Source organism: Megalops cyprinoides, chromosome 1 (genome assembly GCF_013368585.1).
Source record: "Megalops cyprinoides isolate fMegCyp1 chromosome 1, fMegCyp1.pri, whole genome shotgun sequence".
In the NCBI taxonomy this organism is placed as follows: Eukaryota; Metazoa; Chordata; class Actinopteri; order Elopiformes; family Megalopidae; genus Megalops; species Megalops cyprinoides.
In genome coordinates this window covers 58,370,374-58,392,500 of record NC_050583.1, presented here as the reverse complement: position 1 = coordinate 58,392,500, position 22,127 = coordinate 58,370,374, and the positions used below count along the sequence as shown (strand labels likewise).

General features: G+C 43.0%; 1 protein-coding gene across 8 annotated transcripts in view; it reads right to left on the bottom strand.

Moving 5' to 3' along the window:
- Positions 1-22,127, bottom strand: part of LOC118774305 (zinc finger MIZ domain-containing protein 1) — a 141,570-nt gene that overhangs the window by 86,509 nt on the left and 32,934 nt on the right. For all 8 annotated transcript variants that reach the window (XM_036523621.1, XM_036523561.1, XM_036523592.1 and 5 more), the window contains exon 2: positions 14,138-14,254. The gene's annotated coding sequence lies outside the window, so the exon portion shown is untranslated. The remainder of the gene's footprint in view (positions 1-14,137; positions 14,255-22,127) is intronic.

The window sequence follows — 22,127 nt, the reverse complement described above, 5'->3', positions numbered from 1 at the left end:
TAAAGGAGCTGTCAGAAACACCATTACCCATTTACTTGTCCAACCCCCACACCAAATAAAGAGGAATAAACCTAAGCAATTACATAAGCGCTTTCACCCCACCAGCAGTCCCTCACCCGAAGCTTCTGGCAGAACGTTTTTTTTCTATGTTTTGTTTTCAGTTTGACAGCAGGAAGGGTAAATTATGAAGGACACGTTCATGACGTTCTTGTCTTCAATGATCCAGTGCGGAAATATAAAAGAAGCTGATCTAATTTGGGGTAAGCTATCTAGGGCTAATTTGGCCCAAATAATTCGGCGAGAAGAGAGAGCTGGGAGGCGAGCGGCCTCCGGCTCCTGGGGGAAGCGTGGACTCCTGAGCACCTGGAGGGGAGAGCTGCCGACAGAGGCCCGCGCTGCTCCTTACGGGGGATGGCCACGCCCGCCGAGCCCATTACCGCACACAAGGCATACGGGAGCACTACCCCCCCGCTCGGTTCTGAGAGCAGTTCCGAGGACAGCCCTCTGTCTCTCTCTCTGCCAGCGTTTGTGCCACCTGGACCACTTTCACACCTCTGTGCACCCGTCAGCATTAAACAGTCGCGAACATGTTTGTGGACAGCTAAAGACTAAAGAAAAGAAACACAGGAAGCAGACGTTTGCTATTCAAATATACATCTTCCCTTGCCTTTTTCCTGGGTTCCTAGAAGACCTGATATCAACTCAAAGTACATTCACTACAGTACTTTGTTCTCCAATCAGCTGGGAATATCCTCTGGACCCCCACAGTGCTGTGGCTGGGCCTATGCTATGGGCCTATAATGTAGTCAAACAGCCTGAATGCAATTCAATTTAAAGACTGCACTGATGGGGAAATGAAAGGCGGGTACACGCTTTTTGGAAAAAAAAAAAGGTTGTTGCTAAGAGCTTTGCTTACAAAACAGATACTATCATGTGGTGTGGCAGCCACCGATGTGGCAAACACAGACAAAGGCTTTAAAAACAAATTGATTTGTGCTCTCTTTGTACATCGGCTTTTGAGAGCGAAATATATTCTCCCGTTTTGACATTGTTGTGCCGGCGCACAGAATGATTGCTAGCAATCTCAGCTGAGTATCTTGCGTGCTGTGATCGTCTTACAACTGGATTAATCTCATTCTCAGATAGATGCCATTATAGACGCCATTAAATGTAGCGGCTAGTGAAACACGCAATGAGCAGATTTGAATAATTCATTTAGGCTGGTCATGCTGCAGGGAATATTTTTCTCCGTATTCAAATTGAAACGCACATTTGTTATGATTGGCGATAAGAAGGTCAATGTTTGAGGAAACCTTATTTTAACATCCAGCATCAATTAGCAGCTATTTTTTTGTTGCAGGGCTAACCTTCAGACTTTACTGTGTGTGCGTGTGTCAGACTGTAGGGACTGGGGACTGCAGTATCTCCATGTAGCTATTAATCTGGACTGCAACTAACTGTAGTCCTGACAGACCTGCAGAATATGGTGTCCAACTGCTAATCACTCAACGTGTTTGTAAGGGTCCGTTCACAACTGACCTGTTATCTGTTCTGAGGATTGTTTACCCCATCGGAAAATTCAATTAATTCCTATTTGATACCTCATTTTTAGGGAAAATGTACAGCAGGCTGGTTGTGCTCTTAGGCAGGAGCATACAGCAGGTTGTTAGTGAAATGGTCTGATATTTGCTTGGCTTATCAATGCAACATTCAAATTTCACCCATTTCAATAACAGCATTCACCTATTGTGTGATGCAACTTTGTTTGGTTCCTCCAGTGAATAGAACTTTTCGATCCAAGAATTAATTAACAGCAGTGATTGTAACCGTTAATATGGTAGCAAAATCAGAGTATTGCTCAATGTTAATAGAGATTCTTACATTTTAATTTAAATGGTGGCAATCCATGTCCTTGAGGGCCTCAGGTGTCAATTTCTAGAATTCCTTTAATACTAAACATGAAATAAAGCTTAAAGCCGGATGTTTAGCTTACTCAATAAAAAGGGTATTCAAGTCACAACAAGAAGACTTGACAAGGGCTTGTTAACTAGCTCACTACCAATAGTAAGAAATGTCACTAGATATTGTCAGTATCAACCAAACTTTATCAGGTACTGGACAGCTAGCTTGATATACACTGGTACACTGACAGCTAGTTGTCTGCTAGGATATTTCTTCTGTAGCCAATATCTTGCCATTGCTAAACATGCCAGACTAGATGGCTATCGCAAGATTGAGAATTTATAGCTAGATAAATATTTGTTTTGAAAGCATGATGGATCTACAGACTTGGTAGTCTCAGGAAACCATCATGACAGATTTCAGAGAATCAAGGGTACATTCTCAATCCAATATGAATGCAAAGTGAATAAAGTCCATTCAAACGGACCTACTGCCAAAGTCAACATCATTACCTAGCTAGCAAGCACAAAATTATTTTGAAAGTGCAGTACTCACAAATATTATGCTGGCACTTATATGCTGCATCAGCAGTTCATAAACCCACCCTGTATGAAAACAGCTAAAGGATTCAGCGCTTTTATAAGCATTTACATTACATTTACATTGTTGTGTGTGTGTGTGTGTGTTTATGTTTGTGGGTTCAGATTTGAAGCTGTGGTGATTTTCAGCATTTGTGGGGTGAAAATAAAACTTAGGGTGCCAGTCAAGAGTCTCATCCACCAATTACTGACATTTGTTACAAATATAGCTTTTCCACTTGTAATTCAAATACTCTGTAGCGCTGACCTCTGTTGAAAACAATTTTAATTTAGTGGTGTTCTTGACCTCCAGTACAGACGCAGTTGAAATCACAAGTGACACATGACCTGAGGGGAAGCTATTTATCATGTGTTTTTTCCCCCTCTACTTGACATCAGATCCATCAAGGCTTTGCTGAGCACAGGTGGTGGGTGAGCCTTCTGTGTCTGCCTACCTAAAAAGGTGGTTGGCAAAACTGGTTTCACATCAAGTTTCTGTGGGGCATCAGTTTGCTTTACAGAAAAGAGGTGATGCAAGCCAGCTTTTTCGCCTGAAAGGGCCTTAAGTATGCTGACGCAAAAGAATACAATCTGCACTGGAGCATCTGTGGCCCATACTCGAATACCACTGGAAGGAAAAAAAATGGCAAACTGTCAGTCTAGAGTATGCCAGCATTTTGCTGGGAGCTTAGCAGGATACTCCAAGCACCACAAGTGGGAGTTTGTGGCTGCGGACACCTCCAACCACGAGGCAATGCATAACACCAGTCACCTCCGCACTACACTTCTCAGGCCATGAATAACAAATTACTTTCACCTTTACTCAAAATCAGAAAGGCTGATTTCAATATGTGTTATGGCTGCTGAGGTGACAGTACTGATCCATCAAAAATGGTCACATGAATCATGATATTTTTCAAAATGGTGTGCACTAACTGAGTAAAAAAAAAATATTTATTGACATCCAAAGGAACTACCTCAACCAGTGTGGGAAGACCAGGTGTACACCTCAAATGACGCAACACAAATCTGTCGTTTTAATCTCTGCAGTAAACAAATATTTACACACCGGCAACTGTAAACCGGTTCTAGTCACTGACGAGTAAGGCAGAGAGAGGGAGACTTTTAATTGCTTAAATATTCACTTGCACTCAGGCAACCCCAGCTTACCGCAGTGGCATTTAAGTACACAAGGCCTCTTTCTTCCCGACTCTAGTTAGACATGTCGGCTGCCTGCCATCCACCAACACTGGGTTCTGGTCCCGGCGCTGTGCCAGTCCACCACAGAAGTGCAGACGTGTGACCAGCTGTCTGAGGCATCTACAACCACGGACACAAAGGAGAAATCCAGAAAGAGACGTGGCTTTTCATAGACGTGAGTCAAAAAGTACCTCACAATTATCTTCACATATTTTTTTCCCCTCTGGTTCCAGCTGTGTCAGAATGTGTACGTTGTTTTAAATAACCTCCTACCCTTTGCTTTTACCTTATGCGAAGTCGATAGTAGCCAGTGGAACTTTGTCTGACACACAAGTGAGAGACTACACATTTCACAGTGGAAACTGTATATGCAAACACGTATGTATGAAACACTGGCATTTTCCATAGATCTTCTGGAGTACATATTCCTGTAGCTCCACTGCACAGAAAACACTCCTCACACTTGCAGTGTGGTCACGCTTTTTTCCACAGGTGGATTTTATTCTATGTTAAAGGAGAGAGGGGACTCAGAATCCCACCTCGGGGTGTATCAACAAGGCTTGAAACCAGTAAGACATCACAAGACATCCCAAAAAGCACAAAACTTTTAACCTTCTGTGTTTAACTCAATGCTTAATAATACTAATATTAGAGAAGAATTCACATATACACACGCTACAGACAGGCAGACAGATAGATATTTGTTCAGCCAAAGACATATCAAACCGAAAGGAAAGACCTAAACTCTGTGTAATCAGATGAGTAGAAATCTCAGACACTCTGAGAAACAGGAGATTTATCGAGTCAGTCGGCTAAAGCGGCACACCTAAGCTATCGATCTCGCCAGCAGCACGTGACAAGTGCTGGCAACATTGACAAGATCTGTCAGGTAGAGGCTTTGATTTGAGCTCAACTCGCACAGTTCACATGTCACTGGAATGCGTTTCACATGTCACTGGAACTGTGAACTCAAAGTCAAAGAATTTGCTGTAACTGGATGCGGGGGTGGGTTCCTTCAGTTGACGCAAAAAGCTACAACTTTAGACTCTTACCAGCTGGGGTCCACATGCTTGTTCTGTAAAGCTGAAACTTTTGGTTTTTGTTCCATGCTTTAAAATGACTATTACAATGGAATACAAGACAAAAAAAAATCATCAGTTTGATTGTATGTGTCTGTTTTTCCAAATACTACAAAGCAATTCAGACAACTCAATTAGCTGTAACGTCAACTAAAATATTATTTGCCCTGTAATGTAATTTTCTTCAGAGAAGAAAAAAAAATCTTTGAGCCATTTTGACAAAAAAAAAAACAAAACACACACACAGCATATTAAGGAAATAAGGCATAATTACATAAAAAAGAATTATGCTCACACGTTTCCATTTGATAAATGTGTGCATTAGTCTCACTCCACTCAGTTTTCCCATTAAGTGCAGCTTGACTCGACCACATTCAGGCAAATCAAACGGCTAATATGGCGCTTGCCAATTAAGCTGCAATAAGTGCCGGTTTTAATTAAAGCCCACGTTGGTGGCTCTAGCTCCTTTTCGGTTAGCGACGGCGGGGCAGGGGCGATGACATCGAGATGGCAGCAGGTGCCCGTTTGGAGGGCCAGCGGGCTGCGCTAAGGAGACCGAAATATCCTCCCCCCCTCCGACAGACAGGGATATGTGGTGCCACACGTGCAGCTGTCTAAATATTGCTCCTCTCGCTCTCCCGGTCACCGCGAGCGCATTCTTTTCCCGTCCTGCAGCCAGAGGGCAGGGTCTACTTTTGGAGAGGGGGCAACTGTTTAACCGGGGCATGTGCGACGGACGCATTCGGTTCGCTTGCCCTGTCGACAGCTCAACCCCGAGAAACCTCATACATTTTCAATTAAAAGGGTCAGAGTGCTGGAAATAATTCACATTCTGCAACTGATTCGCAATTAGTGCACAGGTCTGCAGCGTGCCTTGTGCTTTTTTTTTTTTCCTTTTCTTTTTTTGTGACTTGGCGCGTTCGATGCTGCATGCTGCCCCGCAGGCTGTCGGTGCTTCTTGACCGTCAAGGAAGAATGGTAGAAAAATATTAACTCAAAAGAGAAGTTCCAAGTATAATAACATCCAAAGGTGCGGATGGCATTAACATACGAGAATATACAGTGAAGGCCTGCATCTTAATATTGAGGATCCAGCCTGCTCTCGTAACAAACATATCTTCAGTTGGCAGCTTTTGTTTTCATGGTTCTAAAGTAAGCTGGTAAGAAATCGCTTCCTATTCCCTCATTTGACTATATTTGCATTAAAGGCCAATGATTCTTTTCTTTCTTTTTTTTTTTTTTTTTTTTTTTTAACAGGAGTCTGCCAAAACCACCCCCCTTCCACTTAATTATCAGATCAAGTTATCAGGATTTACAGGGTGTGAACAAAGATATAGTTTCCAACCTTGCTGTCTGCTATCCACCTTCACTAAATCTATGGCTTGTGCTTCACTGGCCTCCCTCAAGATCCTGCATTCTGGGCCTACTGACCACCTTTGCAAGCATTTACCCGTTCAGGGTACAGTAACACTTTAAGCAGCCAAGAGTTTACCATTTAATTTTTGTTAATACATTCTGTTAATATCTTCAACAATGGAGGGCCCCTTTTTAGCTAATTTTGGTGACTAAAATGACCAAATAATGCTTTCCAGCTAAGCTAAGCTTTCCCTATCTTATTATCCTGTAACTAAATCATTGCTGCTCCAATCTGGTTTCCACTGCTCTGCTTGTGTTATCACTTGTTCATTTTCTCACACCGAAACACACCCTTAGCGCTTACGTAACATCTCCCCGGTGCTTTTTTAGTCGCTCCCATCAGAAATGGAGAGTAGCAGGAGGAATATATATTATATACATAATATGTAACCATCTGCGAGTGCTGCGGTTCTTTATGAGTGTTAGACACACACCTGGCGAGTAGGCAGTGGGAGGTGAAACAAAACACCTCCAACATCTGGCTCACTCTCTCCATTTTACACAGTGCAAAGAAAAATGGGGCAAGCATGGGTCAACATAATAAAATCAACATTATTCTTGTTAAATATGATCAAGACCTCAGCTCTAGATGTACACAGCATCAACTGATCAAGCTCCATATGCTCGATGTTATATGCCATTATTAAAAAAAAAAAGTATGATAAATATCAAGTTTTCACGTCAGTGTGCATAAGATTAATCGTCGATGTCCAGACTATGCATATATCAAAGGCATAAATCTCCATTGGAGGCATTTGCCTGAGAAGCATGCGGTTTTTTATTATTCTCACCCTCAAGTCAACTCAAAAGCACCACTTTCAGTGAAAGACCACATCTTGATATTTACAGCACAATGATAAGACCATTCCAAACTAACTTCTTAACCAAAAAACACATATTCAGTGTAAGCACAATATGTGTGTGCAAATTTTAAAAGAGATCTCCAAGAATATCTGCAAGAGTATTCGGTAAAAGGAAAAAAAAAAAAACCCAGTGGCAGCTACAGGAGGATTCACTTATAACAGTCAACACAGCTTTGCTCTCTACTGCATAGCACCAAATATGTTTAAAATACAGCCAAATGTGCCAATTATCAGGGGCAAACTAAATATGCTTCAACACATGTGACCAATTACAAATCACATTTAGACATAAAATCATGTACGACTATGACAACATCTAGAGGACAGTCTGAAGATGGTGGATGTTAATGAATGTCAAGTAATTTTCAGCTTTCACTGCAGAATCCATCAAGCCCACCAGACCACGTGACGTGCTGCTCTCAGACGAACATTCAGAGAGGAACACGTGTTCAGTTTCACATCAGCGCTCCTCGTTAGCTTAAGATCTAAAATGAGTCTACAAACGCTGTCCGAAAACAACGGCCACAAAAAGCAACAGTACTACTTAAAATAAAAAATAAAATGCAAAAAAAAAAAGTTTTAAATTCACGGGAATCACACTGAGTCTCTGTACTTAATGTGAAAAAACTGTTGCGCTCTGAAGCCCATCACGTGACCCTCAAACGGGAAAACCACAGCCTTAAAAGGCAGAGAAGAACACACACAGTTTTCTGTCTGTGTGCAGTTGCAGTTTAAGATTTTTACTAAAACGTGGATGGGGGTGACGACAGTCCTACCAAAAACAATACAGCACCTATGCCTGGCCCCTGAAAGACTAATTCATGGTTTATATATTTATATATATATATATATATATATATATATATATATATGACAACTGGTCATATCACTTTATCATCTGAAGGAAGTGTAAACGGCTTCCAACAGCCTTAGTTTTCATGGGTGCGTTTGGAGTCCGTGAAGTACGTAATGCACACAACACAGGCTATTTTCCCCTGGATGCTAGTTCCAAGCACACGCTGCATCCTTTGACTCTAAGGCAGGATGCCTGACATCATCGGTGTTGTGAAGGCTTGGACTGCCTGCGACCACCTCATTTGCTTTAGTAAGCAAATGGGAGGCGTGGCTTGGAAGCAGCATCATGCCAAGGCCATTGTTTTGTTTACCCATGGAAAGAGCGAGACAGCACAGCGTGCGACGGGATCATTCATAAACGATCAGCTTCTCCACGCCAATGGTGTTCTTAAAACGCATCACGGAGGGCCATTAATTAATTTGTCGTCTTGCGAAGCACAGCGTATTACGGTCGTTAATCAAAAGCAAAACGCTTGACAAGTGAACCATAAACGCGTCTCATAATTATATAACCTTTTCTTTTCATGTGAACGCCAGGGTGTACTTAAGCATTTGTTTAATTAATTAATTTATTTATTTACTAGGAATTTCAGGGTGGTAGTGCACCCTCTTCTAACAGACCTTAAGACTGCCTCAATAACTAGGTTTATTCATGAAAAGAGAAAGGAAAAGCTCAGGGGAGAGTTCCTGAACTGCACCATGGTTCTTTAAAAAGGTTCAGCCATACAAAAAGTAGAACAAAACATGAAATTGCCACCAAGGTTATCTGAAGGTAAGATAGTGGTATCACTGCGCTTCTGTGAAAGGCAGAGAGATATAAATAGATTAATGGGGATTGGGGGAGGACTCTGTGACCAGACTTGTTTGCACCATCCTTATTCTTTCAGAAAGTCTTCATTTCTCAAACAAAAAAAAATAACAAACAACTCAACTGCTGTTTTACACATCTTGAGATCCAACAGATCATTAGAACGCAGACTAGCATGAACTGCGATGTGTGAAAGGACTGTACAAACATTAAAACAGGCCTATGGGTGGTGAAAATCCAAAATCTCAGATGCTTTAACCGGTAAGACAGATGGAGGGAGGGACTGAATTATTTGGGTTTTTCTGGCCTGTCAGTCTCTCCGGGACCCGAATGCTGGTCCTGCAAGTGGGTGAGATAGCCAGAGAGCTGTAGTGAGATGATGTTGGGCTATTTTTAGTTCGGCACATTGAGCACTCCCCCCAGTACTTCTCTACACTGTTTTGACGACAGGCTACTGGGTCATCAACACCAGTAGAAACCCCGGACAACTCCAGCTATGAACTTTGACCTCGGCCAAAATTCCTTGCCCACTACAAGTGAGTTACTAGATTCCTTGCTGGCAGTTAGCGCCACCATGTCAAATGCGCCAATACATTTTCTTGAAGGATGTGGTGTTCGTGCCCCTCTTGAAATGACTAATGAACTAATAACTCAGTCGCCACGCTCTTCCTCCTCTCACGAGACCTGTTACTACTGCACGTCCACCATATCTCCGCCATACACCACAACTGCCTACTATTCATTCAAAAACACTATGTAAAAAAAGAAAAGAAAAACATAAAAACAAAATGATTTCAATGTGCACGCAAAAACCAATGGAGAATTACCCTGTGCCTGAGCATGGGCCTTTTGAGAAAATCTCTCACAAAGAGTAAACACAGCCAAGAAATATACACAGATTAAAAACGCAATATTCATATTACCGCTCCCAGTCTCCCCCACCGCATATGAATGTATTCTATTTTAGTAAACACCCCATCTGAGGAAATCAGCAGAGACACCCCGAAGTCCTCAGAGCAAAGAGACAAGAACGTGGTATTAATTCCAGCTGCGAAAACTAATCCTCTGTGTGCTGACATCCTTTTCTTTATCATCCATACCATGCGCAATGCACACAGTCTGAGAGCGGTTTCCGTAACCGCGTCTGTCAAACACGTTACACACCTCATCCAGACTTTCTGTTTCTGTTCTGGGTTTTTTTCCCCCCCACAAATACAAGATTTTCTTCAGTGGTATCAGAGACATTCCCCCAACAGAGAATGTGTTTCTTTCACTAGTCTTCATTTGTAAAACCATGGCGCGGCTGTTAAAAAACAGGTTTCTCTGCGTGTACAAAATTAAACAATAAGCCCGACAGAGCTGTGCACTTCAGTTTTTTTAAACATCATTTTACTGGCTTTAAATCTCACCAGAAAAAGAATGACATGATCTAAACCATTTCTGCCCTCCGCCCTATATTAAGCATTTCCTCTGCCAAAACCTGCAGCCAAAAGTCCTACAGGAACAGGCAATAGGTGCTTTTGTTAAAGCAATCCATTCTAATGTGCGTAATAAAATGCCTTGCTTCCACATCTGGCCATCATCCTACTCAGTCAGTTCCTCCATTACTTGTAGGGGGGTGGCGTGTGGACCAACTGTACAAAATAACAGCCTAAAGGTATGAACATATTACAAACTTCAAATGTGGGGTGGGAAAAGCAGAACTTGTTTTCTATGAGAGAACAAAGAACTACATAACACAGGCACCACTGTCTCTATACCCAACCAGCTCAGCAATGCAACTCAGCAGAGCATTTACTGGGGTCCATGTCCAGTATGCAGCATCCGAGAAAAACTCAACAAAGAGGTATGAGATTGCAGTGGGCGGTCTCTACTTGGTGGCACCCTGATATATTAACACAGCAACACAAGCCACTGTGTTTCTTAGGGGAGTTTGCCCACTGGTGGCGAGGTGGCTTTTTATAACTACCTAACTGTAAGCATAATGTGCCAGCAGACAGTGTGGGCTCTTCATAATCATCCACCAATCAATGAAGGGAAACATACTTATAATCATACTATCTATACGATAATGATACTATCAAACATACTATAATCGCAGCGCCTGCTCATGTCGGTGATATTTGCCGCGCTGCTTCCTGGTCTGCGGTGTATCGTGCACCCATTTACTCGGATGCGTCTGTTCCCCCTTTGGAGGAACACCCCCACCCCCTGAGGAAAGACATGAAAGACTCAGACCCACCCACTGTGCTCCCTCCGCCTCTACCTGCAGCGGTTATCTCGAGCAGCAAGTGGGTTTGCTGCACAAATAAAGTGAAGAAAAAAATTAAATATTGGGCCGTCCAAGGCTTATACACGAGTGTCTGGGAAATCCCTTCGCAGCTTCGGCTGTGAAACTTCTCATCCAGTTCTCAGAGCCCACCCAACCCTTGTGGAAATAAGAGCTCATCTCACAACCCAGACAGAGCCCACCACAGCTGAAAGGTATAAATGTGCATATATAGGACCTCCTCAGCCCAGCCCCTCTTTCCTGTGCAGTAACTGGAGCCTCTGCACTTACCACTTCCAGATCTCTGAGAGACCACTGACAGGAAGGGATTTTTTTTTCCTTTCCTTCAATGAGGTTAACTGTGAAAGGCTGTGCAGGATATTGTTCTCCGAGCAAGTCAAAAAAGGAAGCGTTTGTTCATAATGCCACAGGCCGGTGGGAGGGGGGACCTTTATGCTTTCATTCTTACATGCTGCTGTCATAAATCAATGTCGTATAATTTTGGACAGATTCAAACTTCAGTTTTAACACCTGCATAAAACTGTGTGTGATACTCAAGAGTCTGTGTGAGCAGGATGCAACTGAGAACGCAGATGCTTGCTAATCTATACGAAGAGCTACATTTACATGCATTCAAAGCATTACAAGTCATTAAAATATCGGATGCAGCATGCTAACAGTTTAAGGTACACACAAACCTAACAGTAACAATGCATCATCAATTTATTTGCTCTGCAGATGCACTACAAAGGGCCATGTACGTAGCTTACAGTTTATCCATCTGGGTGTTTAACTGAAGTAATTCAAGTCAAGTACTTTGCTCAAAGGTACAACAGCTGTGTCCCACCCAGAATTTGACCTGCGGCCTTCCGATTGCAAGCCCAGCTCCTTAACCACTCTGCCATGCTTCTGCCAAATTGTATTTCTCTTGATGAAGGAGTAATATGCTCACAGCTGCTAAATAAACAACTTTTACTCAATAAGCATTTATTAAATACCCATTGTGCTGGAAGTAAATACCTATTGTACTGTGCATACCACATGCTACGCTGCCCATCATACACATATCTCCCGTCTGTTAGTTTATTCCAAAACACAGCAGACTAAAGACAATTTTTCTCCATCCTCTGTGGCATTTGTCGTTGTTGAGCACGGGGCTTCCACCCTGCAGTATATTGTATTTTTTTTTTCCAAAGGCTAGCAGCAGTCAGCAGAGCGGGAAATCTATCACTGAAACAAAGCTGGCCATAAAGCACAATGCCGCCCATGTCATATTCCCCGCTGCCACGGCCGTCTTCAGAGCCTGACGTTTCCACACTAATCGCTTTAGTTTATCCCACTCAGCTGTGTGTGAGGCAGATGTTTGTCAGGCCACAGTATTTCTCAGCATTCACACTGCACTAAGCAAGATTAACCACTGTTTTTTTTCTGGATGTCCTAATTCCTAATCCCAGGGAAAAAAAAAAAAATTATTCATTGTGCAAGGGAGCAAGGGACCGTTTCAAAGAATTTTTTATACGTGTGAAGCTCGGTTCACTGAGGGGACGTACTGAATACGCACAAAACGCTACAAATGCGGATTTGCGAACTGCAGGTTTGAGTATTCATGTCAGGCAGCTCTCCCAACTCCCAGCCCATCATTACATACTGCAAATATGTATATTAATTTCTCATTTGTTGTGTTATGACTTAAACAAGCACATTAGTCAGTTGTTTATTGCATGATTACCTTAATTTCATATAGAAAATGGGGCTGTTTTTGGGTTGGAAGCAAATTCCCCTTTTCTCGTAAAAAGCCTTTAGCACGCAGAATTCACGGACGGCGAGGGCCTCCTGTGTATTATAAACGTGCCCATTACAACGGTTTAACCAGGCTTGTTGCTGTGTTCGTTTTTGCGCCGTTTTCTCGTGACGGCGTAAAAGCCGCCGGGTGAACCAGGGCCGTCTTACTGCCGTTTGAGTGGTCTGTCCCCGTGATGCAGGTGCTGGCTCTCCAGGGCCCTGAAGCCTTCGCACAGTGCGCGCCTCCCGCACACGGATCCCCGCGCATAACCCCTAACAGACGCATCAGCTCAGCAGCTTGTTATTCAGAGCCCCAAGGTGGGCCAGATGAAATCAACATGCTCCCCCGAGCTCGCGACGTTAAGCACACAGAGAGGGGCTGTCCTTTTCCCAGCGCAACACGCGTTCTCAGCGCCTCTGACATCACCGAAAAGACTTGAGCGCGCGCCCGCCTGTATATATATATATATATCTATATATATAGAGCACGCGAGATGGCCGTGTTTACACCGTATTTACATAGCGCTGTTAATTTGGATTGTGATGCCAGGGCAGCTGAGTGGATTCCGCATTTGAAATGCAATACTTTGCCTGTCACCGGTACAAGCGCTGCGTGCCAAATCAGTCCTGTTTCATCAGCAGCTAGCAATTGTGCCTGTGCTGTTGACATTAATAGCAATAACGGTGAGCACTCGCAATGAAACGCGGTGGGTTTTATGCAAGATCATTGAAACACGCTAAATGCCTCTGCTAAAGTGTGAGTCACTGGCCTCATTTGTTTTGCTTTGTTTTTATTAATAATAATAATAATAATAATAATAATATTATGTCAATTTTTTGAACCATGGCCAAGACACAACTCTAACTTGGAAAGTGGTCAAACATCCAGCAATAGTTCATGGAGCTGATAAATTCTGCAATACCCAAACAATGAGGTTTAGCTCATATAAAAGTCATAGAGGGGACGTCTTTTCAGAAAAGGATGTGACGGCATTATCGCACACAAGTGTTCTATTTCAGGCAGCCCCTCCAGCAACACAGTTGGGCTAGGTGCGCCAAAAGCAACAAATCCAGCAAAAGTAACAAATTAAGCCCCGTGCTTAAGCGAGGCGAAGACAGCAACTCCAGAGAGTCTGTCCAAGGGCTGACATTTGGGACTGTAAGCTCATAATGACTTAACCAATTACAAGTCCAAACTTGAGATCTATTTCCAGTGACATGTTTCATCTGCTCCCCACCCCCGAAAGCGATGCGTGACATTTCGTAATCAGGCGGTGGGAAGTCTGGGAAGATGCATCCGAGGTAAGCGCCGCTTTCGCGGACGAGGCCGGGATGCATTCCGTCGACTCTCTAAGGCAACGGGAGTACGAGAGAGACGTGCTCACCTGCGTGCGCTACAAGCCCGGAGACTTCTCCACAGCCAGGCCCCCCCTCCCTTCAGGCATCACGTGGACGACGCCCCCGCTACGCGCCCCGCCCCGTGGAGACCAGGCCTTCTGCACCTGAAAGAAATTAAAAAAAAAAAAAAAGACAGAAAGTTGTTACAAGAAATCTGGATTTGATCTCTGAGGACAGCAAAGACATGGGACAAGTTCGGTTGGACAAGCTAAGCACTTATTAGCTAGACCACTGTCCTTCAGTAGATGAAGTCCAGCACTGCACAGAAGCTCACAGTATCCTCAGCACTGATGTTGTTCTTTCACAGGCTACTTTGTACCCGTCTGGGTGCCCCTAATCACAAATTCATTATAGGCCCGATACGTTTGACTCGTACAGTAGTTACAACAGTTTAATGTGATACATTCCCTTAATGCTTGGATAAGCCCCTTCACAGTTCAGTGCCCATTAAGGACATATTAAAAAGAAGGTGATACGCGGCTCAAATCAGGGAGCGCCATAAACATTTACTGTGGTACAGCTTCACTGCCAAACCCTATTTGCAGGGCCCACCATTCACAGCAGATTGACAGATAAGCCTATTAACAAATGCCTTGGCTTTAACTCTGCCATTAACTCTCCCAGGGACAAGTCTTCCCTGGCAGCTGCCACTCCCACCCCATGTGACAAACCTCTGGATCAGCCACGAAAGTGTCACCAACAATCTCTAGGTGATAACAATGTCCATCCAATTCCACCTGGGCACCCACTGCACTTAACAAGATTTAAGCTTGAAGTTAAATGGAAAAAACGTTGCAGGTCCTTTTTAAATGTTGTACAGTCAACTCCCCACACCAATGGAGCATTTTTTTCTGCCCTGACAAATGATTCCTAACTTGTACATTTTAGAAATTATTTTGAAAATTACACCAGACAGCAGTTTCACAAGCAGCCTTTGGTCTAGTGTGGTTGCTTCTTGACTGAAAGTACTTTCAAGTTCCCATTTATTGATAGCTGGGGCTATTACACTGTTTAGAGTTTGTCTACACTGAGCTGGAATTGCAGTCTGTCAACATATTGATTCCTTTCAATTATGTTTTTGCTCAATGGCAAAATGAAAAACGTAATGTAATGTTTATGTACAAGCCTACTCTTAAATGCATTTAGGTAAAGATTGAGATAATTGTCCTATTCACAATTTTGCAGTTTTAATCATCTTTGGCATTTGATATCAGAACACTACTACGTATCTGAGCAAAACCATTTCAGCTGACAGCAGGATAGCGATGATAACCTCATACCTCTACCCCTTCTCCGTTCGTGTCTTTTTAAAAAACCCTCCCTGTGTTCAAATGCAAATCTGCACACTTGAGCTCCAGCTGCACTAGGTAGGAAATTTCACAAAGCGAATAGCCAAAAATCAACACATTCCTCTCACTCCAATAACACATTTCACTTTCCAGCAGATTCCAATATGCAGAAATGACAATCAGGGAAATAAGCAAACATTTATGAGGAAATAAATGTAGTGGAAAATTAGTTTCTGGAGATGCAATTCAGTTTGTTGGTAAATCTAGAGGAAAAAAATGAACTACAGACAATTACTGATACTAGTCAGGAATATGAGCAGTGTTAAGAATTAGTTCATTCCCGAACTCCGATAATACCTTGGCAGGTGCGCTAATGCACTCAATAAAATACATTTTTCTTTGCTCAGTCTACCATGTAAAATGCAGTCAATTCAGAAGTTCAAAATGCAGTTTCAGAAGCATGGGTGGTACAATTCTTTACTGCTTCTTGGATCATTATTAACAGTATATGTCTCAGTTTATGTTAGAACTGTGCCCTTCATATGATTATGCTCTTCAAAGTAGCAACATCCTTGCAGAAAATGCCAACATGACAAATCACCTTTGACATTTGCTTAATTTTACGTATAGAGCAATAAGCCATTTACATTCTCGCAATATCCTACATGTATTATCTTGACAATATGACTTTTCTTGGCTTCGTTTCAAACGGCTGTCAATCAATGCAAAAGTGAGGCTTCCCCTTGCTGTACATTCCACATGAAAAGAATGCACTGATGAAAGTATTTGACCCAAAAACGTGCAGTTTAGGGCAGTGTTACTCCTAAAAGTGTAGTTCTCTCAGGTCCACATCATATAATATTAATTTCATGCAGTAAATGTTAAGAGGTGCTCAGTGTGTCTGCAAACTTTTCTTTACCCTCCTGACTGGAGTCTGTGTGTAATCCAAATGGCTTCCTCCATGATCCCAAACATTACTGTGAAATCCTCAAAGAAATTAATCGTATTGAATAGACTTGATTTCTTTAGCTGTGACTGCAGCCACAGTGGCGGATGTGTTATCAGCCCACGCAGGGAGAGCCTAGCTCCAGTCAGCTTTGTCTTAGGCAAAGCATCCATATTCAATTCTTGGGTTTCTCTCTGAAGGCACATCCAGCTATTTCACACATCACCGTGAAATGCAGAAAGCCGACAACATGCTCTAGAGGCAAAATTCAACTTTCATATAACCAGTTTCTTACAGGTGGAAAAAAAAAACAAGAAGAGAACAGGACCTGCTTAGGGACTGTGATTACTTTGTAGGATTCCCTCATTAATTCTTTTTCATCATGCAGTGGTAATACTTAGATGTTGTCTTTAGTTCAGGGGAGCCGTTCACTTTGCTAGTATCAAGAACCAAGCCAGCCAAAACAAAAACTAAATGTATAATACAATGTAAGACTATATGAAATACTGATAAATACAAGTCAACCAGATTATTAATAAAAGTATTTTCAAAAATATTTTCACTTAGCATGTATATATTTCTCATTTATTCAATGATCTAATGCATGCTATAAAAATTCAAGGGATAAAAGATCCCTTATTATAAGCAGCGTTTGCTTGAATATGTTTCAAAAAGTGAAAAATTGGGAATGCGCAGATCAGGTCTCATTACCTACTTTGCAAAAAATGGGTGAATTTATCAATAGCTAATGGATAGCTAGCCTGTAGAGCTGATTGCCATGCCTACAATTTAATCACATGTCGTACATGTAGCTTAAAGGCTGTAGGAGGAGCTAGTGTTCAATTTCTCCACAGAAAAACAAGCTCAAAGAATACACAGAAAACGTATAAGACAACAACATTACCATGTTTCACGTGCAGGCTAGTGAAACATCTGTTTGATCGGACCGTTCAGTGCTGATATGCAGCTGGAGAGGTCTTCCCAGCCTCCAGGTTTTGGGTTTGGTTCTATTTCAGAGTCCATGTTTTGGTTGACAGAGCAGAGCTAATGCTCCCTGTAATGGTCTCCTAACCACAAGGTATCGTTTTGTGTTCTGTGGGAGATCCCAGTCTCTTGTGGCCTCCGTTTTCTTTTCTTTTCTACCCCCCCCCCCCCCCCCCCCCCCCCCCGCCCCCCCCAATGGAAGAGTTAAGGCTGCCTACCTTCAGTACACCTCCCCCTCCACACGTACACATGCAGACGCACGCACACACACAGGAACTGCAGCTCCAAGGAGGGAACGGTAGAGGAGGGCTGGGGGGGGCTCAAAGGAGGTCTCTTTTCTTTAAAACGAGATTTTCCCCAGATACCTCCACTCTATTCATCAACTGTTTTTCCAGGGCTGTGAAAAATCAATGCACTCTGCACTGCAAACACTTCATAATGACAAGGATGGAAAAAAAAACCTCAACTGCAACAAAATTGATTTGTTTAAGCACAATAATTCAGCTCAGAAGCGTGGTGCACAGAATCTCCGCAGTCCTGTGGCAGAATGGAGCCGCAAGCTGTAATTGATATATGGCATGCAAATGGAAAACATAAAACCTGTGTAATTTAAAGAGAAGCTTTCTATGATGTCGTGCAGCACGGTATTCTGTCAGCCGCACGTAACAAAAAAAAGCACTTTACTACAGTCTTCAATAAAATGCTTTACCGTACTCTGTCAGACGATTATCAAGAAGACATTATCAAGGGGATTCTCCACCAGAAAACACAAGTGTTCAACCTACACACACAGTCTGCCAGCAACTCAGCGTAATATCACATAGTCTTTCCTGTAAAGATCCCCATGACTCCTAATAGCGTTATATCGATGAATATCGATTTGCGCTGCATTCAGATCAGTTACTCACAACATTAAACCAGCAAACAGGCCTTGCACCATCAGGAAAATTGCGTTACTACCCAGTGAAAAATTGTATTTATGCAGCTGTCTGCGCACATTTTTTTTCCTTCATTTTCCTCCCTCTAAAGAGGCTCATCCCTCTTCTGCCCTGGACTACCACCATGCGCTTGAACATGGATACTGGTATATAATCTTGGGCGCAGATCTCATGAAAACAATGTCTTCTGCTTTTGGCAAGAGATCTGTTCCAAGCCCATTCCAGTGCACACAGAGGAGGGCTTGAAGTCACCCATGCGAGACAGCCTCGGCAGAGCGCTCACAAGATACCAGCACGCCTCCCTTCTGAAAAGTTATACGAGGTGATGCGCCGAGAGCCCCCCCGATATCGTGAAAGTGACGTAAATCACGGAAGACAGTTTGAAACAATAAAAACCTGTCTCCGAGCCCCAGCGAGCCGGGCACAAAATACATATATCATTGTTATTATTCCTTCAGAGAGGGTCTCTGCTCTTTAATTGGCTCCTCGTGGAATCAAACTCCTCACCGATACTGCAGACTCAAGCACTGCCTCACCTCATTCCCATTTCACGGTCAGTGCAGGGTGTTAAAAAAAAAAGAGGAGTCGTTCCGCGCAAAGTGGCCTTTAGTTAGTTCCCAGTTCCTTTTGAAGTGGCCCTCGTGAGGCCTGCTCACACTAGCACCACAAACCCCTGTGGAGGCAGCACAATGCCACCTATGCACAAAACTGGAAAGCTCATCAGAGCTTATCTCACACTGCTAGGAAACCATGCACTGTGCGGCAGACAATTTGTGCTTCACGGCCAGCTCTCAGATGCCATTGTCCTAATTTGAGGAAAATTTGCATTTTAATTACAGTAGGTTTCCTCAAACTCTGGATTTGCATAAAACTTGTTTGGTGCCATTACGATGTGAAATGTGCAAAGTTCAGAAGACCTGACGTACATGCAATACAGTCAGTCACTACCAGTTAGGCATCGTTATCGTGTGTTCAAGATAGCGGCTTTCACACAAGATCAAGACTTTCTCCTAACCAAAGAATTCTGTAATGGGAAAGGCAACAAGTCCTTAATCTGGGAGCATAATGTCTATTTAGCATTAAGGCCTTTGAAAGTAGTAATTATAACTTTCATTACATAAATATCATCATTATAAACATTCTACAGGCCTATTAAGTCTGGTATCTGACCTATGAATACCAAGAATACCCCTGGGATATGGATATAATATTAATGTCCATGCCTATGCCTGTGCAATAGGGCAGACTATAAACCCAGGGACATAAAGGAAAAATAAAGCAAAAATACCGCGGAATAACTTTCAAATAATACAATAATGCTCCAAAATAATTTCAATATCAAGCCCATTTCCCACAGAGTGGAGAGTGACAAAAGTATCTGAAGCACATTCTATTAGTTTTTAGAAGACAAACAAGCCATTCGTAACTGCCAGGAAACATGAGGAAAGATTTCCACACATGCATTGTTTAATGTGGGAGTTTTCTAAGTGCAAGTCTGGAGTGAAAAGAAGTAATTTCAGGCACATCATCACGTCTACAGTGAAAGGCTTAACTAAAGGCCCAGACATGTCGGCCCTGTGATTATCCCCATAAGCAGGACTACCCTTCTAATTGTCATTACCTTGGCACACAAACCCGAGACTGCTCTTCTGCAAGTTTCCTGTTGTTGACATGCTAAAGACATTGCAGATAATCCCAGATATGTACCTTGGGTTTCAAAAGATTAAATCTTCAAAGACGTCCCCGCAGACGCAAGTCGTACTTCAAGAAAAGTGGTGGAATGGCTTCATTGTAAGGTTGAGAGCGCGCTTAAGAACGCTGCCACGGTTGGAAAGGCGTGCACAGCGCGGTGCAGTGTCACAGAGGGAGCGCTAGACGCTGCTGCCGACACCTCTATGCGCTTGTTCTGGAAAAGTGAAGAAGCAGGTTTGGGTGGAGCACAGCAAAGCTGGTGCTGGTCTCCGTATTCCCTCCTCTGGCGAAGTCCATCATCCGCTCCCTTTCCAGATATGAAGATTTAAGATAAATATGCTTGCCCCGGGTATGCTGGGACATGACTGTTTTTAGTGCATGGGGGACGGACAAAAGGATTAGCTTAAAATGACAATTCTTTTGCTCGGCTAAGATCGTGACTTCTCTGCTTACACAGCTGCAATGCGCCGCATGTTTATGGACCGAGTCGCACACTAACAGTATAAAATACCGTAAATATTTGCGCATACTACGGCTCGTTGCTTTGATCATCATTTCATGCAATTACACTTACGGATCACAATTAAAGTGTGGTATATTAGTGGCTGCAGAGGACTAGCTCAGTCAGTGCCTCATTCTTCACATTTCATTGATCCCTTCAGATGCAGTTGCTCGTTACCGGCGCTGTAATTAACAGCGGCTGCTCCCTCACACAAGGTCTGCATAGCAGTAACTGCAAATTACGCATAATTTTGCTATACTAATCCAGGTAATTTGCCTCATGCTGTGCATACTTCCTCCCAATGTCTTATTAAACTATTCATTTGCTCATATTTGTCATTTTTTTGGTGATGTGACATTCTACCTCACATCTTTTAAAGAATCACCCAGCACAAACACCCAAGTGAACACTACACGCCATGCTGTGCCAATGTTTCAATGTTACTTTACATTACATTATTCGCATTTAGCAGATACTCTTATCTAAAGGAACCTACATAGGTTACAATTGTTTTACATGTTACCCATTTATACAGCTGGATATTTACTGAGGCAATTCAGGGTTAAGTGCCTTGCCTAAGGGTACAACAGCAGTGCCCCCCCCCCGGGGAATCAAACTGGCAACGTTTCAGGTACAAGTCCTGCTCCTTACCACTCTGCTACACTGCCACCCTAGCCACTTATTTATCTAGCCATTTTTGTCTAGGAGACAACCTGAGCTGCCTTGGCCATCACTCCAACATGCACATAGGAGCATGCGCACATACACACTCATTGAACTACTTCCCTCCCATCCCCCCTTCCAAGTTCTTGTGTTGGACACACTCACCATTAGAGCTCCCTGTCTATTTGATGAAAGAGCTCATCCATTTCTGTCTTCTGCTTTGAAGAGAAGCGACTCTATGTGCATCTCCGTCTCACACAGTGAATATGATGCTATTTGCAGTGAGTGCACAGGTTCCTGAAAATATCATACATTCCTGAACATGATTTTATTGTCTCTATGAATTTCCCAGTAATTATAACATACAATGAAAAGGCTGTATGGCTCAAACAATTCTTCTTCCAAATTAAGTTAAATTTAGAGGAATCATCGCTTGTCTTTTCCATCCTTTGTATGTCCCCTTCATAAACAGCTCCCCTTAAAATGCGCCCCAATAACGCTGTGGTAGGTTAGCTGTGCTTTCCTTTGTTGCTTCAGTCTGACTGAGGTTGGTGAGAGACTCCGGTGAGAGACTGAAGCCTACTTTTGACCATGCACCAAAAAAAAAAAAATCGATCTCCATGCCGCCCCCAAAACAGACAGAGACCATGGATGGAGAAGCGCGTTACTGGTCACACAGCCCTGTCAATCTGCAAGGCAAATATGGGCCCTGCAGCCACAGCCGTGCATGCCCCTGGACACCTGGAGAGACCGAGCGGGGCCATCACAGGAAAAAAAACCTAACGAGTCTAACGACGGTCGGAGCCCCTTTCCAGGCAATTACTATGTAAAGGTGAGAGTAATGAGGCCTGATCTGTCACATGGAATAGCTAAGGACTGGTATTTGCATTTTCAGCCCTCTCTCCCACTCTGTCTTTCAATCTCTCTCTCCTCTCAACCTCTCAATGTGCACTGAAAGTGAGA